The sequence below is a fragment of the Octopus bimaculoides genome, chromosome 8 (genome assembly GCF_046866305.1).
Source record: "Octopus bimaculoides isolate indiv1 chromosome 8, ASM4686630v1, whole genome shotgun sequence".
NCBI lineage: Eukaryota > Metazoa > Mollusca > Cephalopoda > Octopoda > Octopodidae > Octopus > Octopus bimaculoides.
In genome coordinates this window covers 70,899,845-70,907,344 of record NC_142935.1, presented here as the reverse complement: position 1 = coordinate 70,907,344, position 7,500 = coordinate 70,899,845, and positions in this window count along the sequence as shown.

Below are 7,500 nucleotides of genomic sequence, written 5' to 3'. Positions count from 1 at the left end.
TGGATCCACTGAATATTCAAAACAAGAGAAAAACAGAAAATTATGATCCTTTGGAGGACATACGTCCCCACCCTAGCATGACCGCATGTTTGAAGCTACACAAAGAAAATCGTCTCAATGTAACGTATCAGCTTCTGGGAAAAACTGAATGAATTAAAACTCTTCTTCCTAGAACGAAGGCCGTAAAGTATGCAGTGATATATATTTGGGAAACCCTAGAAGGCCTAATACCAAACTTTTGCGTTGAAAGTTACACAAACAGCAGAACAAGGTGCGTGTGCATACTGATAAAGATACCAGAACCTCCACCAACATACAGGACCAGATACTGCAACAGCTTAGGATACAAGGGCCCACAGCTCTTCAATATCTTTCCAAAATGCGTGAGAGATGTGCATGTTATGGATGTATGTGTCTTCAAAATAAAACCAAATCTGCTCCTCTTAAGGGTTATAGATGTGCCTACCTCATGGCAGGAAACACAAATGAGGTAAGCGGCATCATTCACCAAATGCCACATATCAGAGGTTTCAAATAATGGTGTAGTACAGTCAAGAGTGATGCCCTAGCATGACCGCATGTTTGAAGCTGAAACATTTTCAAGATTTTAAACAATGTTATATACAAGTGAAGATATGAATAGATATGCATATATATTTGTAAGTATGTGCGAGTCTTTGTGATTGCATGTATCACAATTTCTGTTCATATATATATATATATATATATATATAAATGAAGCAAAAACGCAATAGAGGACAATAAAACATCCAGACAGATAGACGGTACAAAGGCGGGCAGGAAAAACAACAGTTAGAGGAACAGGAAATAACGATGGGTCATTCGTGCCCTTGTTTCGTCAGTCAAGTTACCAGATATCCTTACAGCTTTGGACAGTTTCACTTGAGACTAGTATACTTTCATGCCTATTGGCCTTCATCAAATCCCCAATAGGCATGAAAGTGTACTAGCCGTTATATATTTAATTGTCTATATTTAATACTCAATATTACATATATTCAATAAAACATTCAATACTTCATTTCATTTTACTGTTTATATTCTATATCCCACATTAATTTTATAAGAATATAAATAAAACATAAAAAAACAGACAGAGTTGGAACTCTTCTAAATAATATATATATGTATATATATATATATATATATATATATATATATATATATATATATATATATATATATATGATCATACAAAACCTTTTTTTTAATATTTTTTGTTTTTATTTTTATTCACATATATGTATATATATATATATATATATATATATATATATATATATATATATATATATATATATATATATATATATATATATATATATATATATATATATATATATATATATATATATATGTATGTGTGTGTGTGTGTGTCTGTGTGTGTGTGTGTTTATATTATTAATAAATTCATAAACTTATCAATAATATACTCAAAAAATCAATATTTAATATTTCGAAAGATATATATCCAATATGACATGGTAATATAATAAATTTAAAATTTAAAATATAAGTATACGAAATATCAATATAAATATGTATAAAAATATGAATGTAGATAAATATACGTGTGAATATAAATGTGTATAAAAATTTATGCGTAATTAAGCATGAATATTGTAAAGTCTAAAATATAAAATATAAAAAAAGCCTAAAATTTGAAGAGTTAAACATCTGACGATCGTTTCGCGGATATTACTATAATCACAAAGTGATCAAAAGGTCAGCTTACTATCAGTAATTCCGCTCTTCGGAGATGAATTAAGAACCAATGGTATATATATAATATTAATTACAACATTAGAAATATTAAAAAATTAAAAATAATAATAAAGTGTATACTGTCCTTCATATAAATTGTAAAATTAATCCTTCTGAAATTTGTAAAGTCCATTCCTTTCATCCTTTGTTGAAATTTGAAGTGTTAAACACTTTTTTGTATAAAAATTGGTATATTTTTTTCTAAATGTATACAAGACTTCGGCAAAACTCATCCTGCTTTTAGACGTGTTGGTAATCCTATAAATCCGATCAAAGTTTGAAATTCATCCACCGCGAATATTTCAACATTAAATCACTTTGTGATTATAGTAATATCCGCGAAACGATCGTCAGATGTTTAACTCTTTAAATTTTAGGTCTTTCTATATTTTATATTTTAGACTTTACAATATTCATGCTTAATTACGCATAAATTTTCATACGCATTTATATTCACACGCATATTTATCTGTATTCATATCTTTATACATATTTATATTTATATTTCGTATATTTATATTTTAAATTTTAAATTTATTATATTACCATGTCATATTGGATATATATCTTTCGAAATATTAAATATTGATTTCCTGAGTATATTATTGATAAGTTTATGAATTTATTAATAATATACACACACATATATACACATTTATTTGCTCAAAATAATTGAGCACTCAATATAATTTCAGTTATATATTCTTTTAGAAAATTACTTATAAAAGTCATATATATATATATATATATATATATATATATATATATATGCACATATGCACATGTGTATATATGTATATGTTTGTATATATATATATATGTTTGTATATATATATATATATATATATATATATATATATATATATATATATATATATATATACCGGAGTAAGCACATGACATGTGCAAAAAGGTGGAAAAAAGAGTACTCAAATACCAGAGGTAGAGTAATATGCTTTATTTAAAAGCAGCAGAAATATAGCAAAAAAACCTTTACTCTGAGTTTCACGTTCCCGTTCATCGGACAGTTTTGTTAGACTGTCCGATGAACGGGAAAGTGAAACTCAGAGTAACGGTTTTTTTGTTATATTTCTGCTGCTTTTAAATAAAGTATGTATATATATATATATATATATATATATATATATATATATATATATATATATATATATATATATATTTATTTATACACGTATATGCACACACACACACATACACACACATACATATATATGACTTTCAAGAGTACAACAGCTTACCATGATCACATCGAAATAATAGATAATATCCCCAATAACAGTTCACGTGAGAATGAAAGTACTATCGAAAATGAATTATATCTTATCAAAAAGCGCAGGAGTGACTGTGTAGTAAGTAGCTTGCTTATCAACCACATGGTTCCGGGTTCAGTCCAACTGCCTGGCACCTTGGGAAAGTGTCCTCTACTATAGCCACAGGCCAACCGAAGCCTTGTGAGTGGATTTGGTAGATGGAAACTGAAAGAAGCCCGTCGTATATATGTATATATATATATATATATATATATATATATATATATATATATATATATATATATATATATATATATATATATATATATATGTATGTATGTATGTATGTATGTATGTATATGTTTGTGTGTCTGTGGTTGTCCCCCCCCCCATCGCTTGAAAACCAATGTTGGTGTGTTTACGTCTCCGTAACTTAGCGGTTCGGCAAAATAGACTGATAGAATAAGTACTAGGCTTACAAAGAATAAGTCCTGGGGCGATTTGCTCGAATAAAGGCAGTGCTCCAGCATGGCCACAGTCAAATGACTGAAACAAGTAAAAGAGTAAGAGAGAAAAAGAGTAAAGTGTTTACATTGATAGTACCGATGATTATTAAAATATATATTTACTGATTAAAGTCTACTGTTTCCATATTAATCGTAGTATGTGAGGATTGGTCCTTTTTGCGAAGTTTTAGAACCCACTGTGATTTACAGAAGAAACCGCGGTAACCATATAGCCTTGATTGATAAATATTTATGGTATATTTGTTCTTTTCCTTTTGTTTTGTTTTCTATCGTTAATTTGCATAAATAATTCTCATTTTCAGGTATGTAACCAGATTCTTTTGTCACACGATATAATGTTAGCCACTTAAAATGTATATATTCGTTGTGTCTATATTTTAATTTGACGTAGATATGAACACGATCTCTTGAGTGTAGAAACACAAACACTTCTAGATATCTAAGTATCTATATGTCTACGTACATACAAACACAAGCATACACAAGCACACACATAAAATATTACGTTAAAGATGAATAATACATCTATTATGATATCAAACATATCTCTATTACGTGCAGGGTACCTCATATATATATATATATATATATATATATATATATATATATACACACAGATTATAATGTCGTGAAGCTGAGCAGAAAGGAGATACAAACACCTAGCTAATATATATACATAGTGGTTTTATTATAACGTCACTGAAGCTGCTCAAGCGGTGTGTAAAACTGGCTAGACCAGCTATAATAGGTCTTACTTTAAGATCTTCTGGTTGTAGTAGTATTATGTATTCACTAACTTGTTCCTTTGTAGCATTTTGGCTCATAATTGGTAATATAGTCCATTCCATTACAGATGAGTGAGTTATAATGTTTTTAGACTAAATAATTGAGTTTCTTCATAATGGTCAGCATTCGAGAGTATTTCAGACTTTTCTTGTTTTCAAATGTTTGAACTGACGTTGCTGTTATGCCTAAGTGGAAATCTGGAGAGGATATATATAATTATTTCCTTATTTATTATATATTCATATGTGCGTGTGTGTGTGTGTGTGTGTGTGTGTGTGTGTGTGTGTGTGTACACATATATACAGAGTGAGAGAGTAAAAAGGTGAGGATGTAAGCAGATAAATGTTCGGGTAGATGATCGGAAAGATGGCTGATGGAAGGATATACAAGACATGAACGGATGACCCATTATGCAGTGGGATAGCTGGATCAATTACTATTTTATTGGGTATATTTTACGTGTATTTATTTCTTGCATAGTGAGGTTACTTTTTGGTGATTTCATTTTTCCCGTTGCCATAAAAAATAAATCTGTAATGATCGCGATGTCGAAAATGCTTCTAATTCTGGCTTGTTGCATGATTTTTGAGTTTTCTGCAATGTAACTTAAAGACAATTTTTTAAATGAATTGAAAATTATACCATGTCTAATTAATACGATAAACCGCATGCTGTAGAAACTATATTAAGCAGTATTAGTTCGTATAAAAAAGTTCTACAAATTATCAGGCTATACATTAATTTATTCCTCTCGTTTGTTGATACATTTCTAATGTTGATCTATCACAAAAGACGCAAGCTCCAAATCATGACAGAGCTTACCAAAGAATATTTAATAAGGATTCCTTTTCAAAATTCTATTTTATAAAGTTTGGAAACTGAAAATAACATGGAATGAAATAAAATATATCCAAATTTAAAGGAAATATCTGAATAGCTGTTTTATTCAGTGACACACTAGATTCCAATGCATGAATTAGTGGCACTCGGCAAATACTGCCAGAGAGAATGCAATTAATAAGTGTAAATAATGTTTTCCTGAAAGCCATGTTAATTGAAAAAATAGAAACAAAATACTTTCAGGAAACATCTAAATTTGTACTGAAGGCATTGTCATTTATCAAATATTTAAAAAAAAGTATTTTCTTTAAGCATTAATTATGGTGCATTGATGATGTGACAAATCCTAATTTTATTCAATGCACGTAAGGGATTCATAGACATACTAATATTAAGAGGTTAAGGGGGGTGTTTTGTCTCGACTATTGATTACAAAACTGTTTATTCCAAAATTACAGGATTTGTGTCCTGATTTTGTTATAAAGAATTAAATGAGTGTTACGTGAGGAGTCAGCACTTTTTACGAGTGTCTAATTCCTCCCTTGGTTTTACTACTGAATCATATATATCATTGTATAATATATATTGCGTGTTCATTCGTGGAAGTAACAAAAGAAAGGAACTTTAGAATAGCAGTGAAACTTTATTCCTTTATAAAGCGGTACACTGGATCCATCGTCTAAATAATTCAACTTCGGTTGTCTTGGTCACAAGTGCTCCGTTATATTAGTTTTTATCTGGTGAAAACGGCCGGAAATCAGCATAAGTCTCTTCGGTGAAAAACTCCCATGCCTCTACTCATAGATAATTTATGAAAAAAGGAAGAGTTCTGAGCATATACCGATTAGTTGTTTGAAAATATATTGCTCGCAATGCCATAGGACCTTTGATAAAAATCCCGCGCTATATTCAACCATATAAATATATATATACATACAAATATATGACTGTCTCTGTTTGTGTGTAGTAACTGTGCACTGTTGATTGCATAAGGAAGATTTAAAATGGCAGAACAGTCATTCCATTTCGTCGACAGACGCCCACGTAGAAATACATATTTTAAGAGAGAGTCACCGAATATGCGCAACCGAATTCTCCGTGTCGAAATTTCTTACAACCTACATGTATATGTTATAGGTAATATATTATTATTACTAACCTTTGTGCTTCCATGGTTGCACAAAACTTGAAATTTAAGTTTTTGGTTTTTGTGACCGTAGAAATATAGAGAACACTCTGTGTGCTGTAGTGATGGTTATTCAGTTTCGCAAATCAATACGTAAAACAAGATTTGATCAATTTAAAACTGGAAATCTATTACAATAAGCCAGGAATGTTATAGCTGTGATACTAGTTACTTACCACAAGCAACTGATTAGAAAAAAACAGCCAACATTGAGTTGAATCGATATTTATGTCAAGTTTACAATTTTTTTATATTGCTCTATTGATTTAAAATCGTTTATTTTCTTCCCACATCACCTCACCTTATTTGCAACTAATACAGAAAATATTAGCCAAGCTGTCACAATATTTGATGTCAAACATTCTGATAATTAATATCCACTTTCTCAAAGCCACATATGCATTAGTGTATTGTTCGACGAAAACTGTTGCAGATATTTCTGTATTGATTAAATTGACGCTAAACAAGACCTTTTTCTATTCTCAAAAAAATGTCTTCATAACCGAGAGGCTTAGTTTCTAAGAACGTAGTCGTGATTAACTGAACATTATAAAATATTTTTATACAAACTTCTATTTTTTTTAAAGAAATAGTAGTCTTGTACAGATGTTTAAATCGACTAAAGTTTGAGTTTTTTCAGTTTCTGTATGGAATATGGGTAGCGTATATTGTTGTATAGATTATACAGTTCAAACATCAAATTATCTATCTATCTATCTATCTATCTATCTATCTATCTATCTATCTATCTCACTCTCTCTGTCTGTCTGTCTCTCTGTCTGTCTGTCTGGCTGTCTCTCTCTCTTTCTCTCTGTCTCTCTCTTTATATATATATATATATATATATATATATATATATATATATATATATACTAAAAGGGTTGAATGTGAATTCGTCCTTTACTAGGAGTAGTTTCCAAAAGATTTCTCACGTTGTTTCTTCATACTTTACTTTTGATTTACTGGTGTAATTCAGCGTAGATATGAAAACGTATATAAGTATATTGAGTACAGGATTTAAAAGTTCAACAAATTCGATCATATTGTTCGTAAAATGGAGAAGATTAGGTTTTAACATGGATTGAAATTATTTTCATTCATGTAG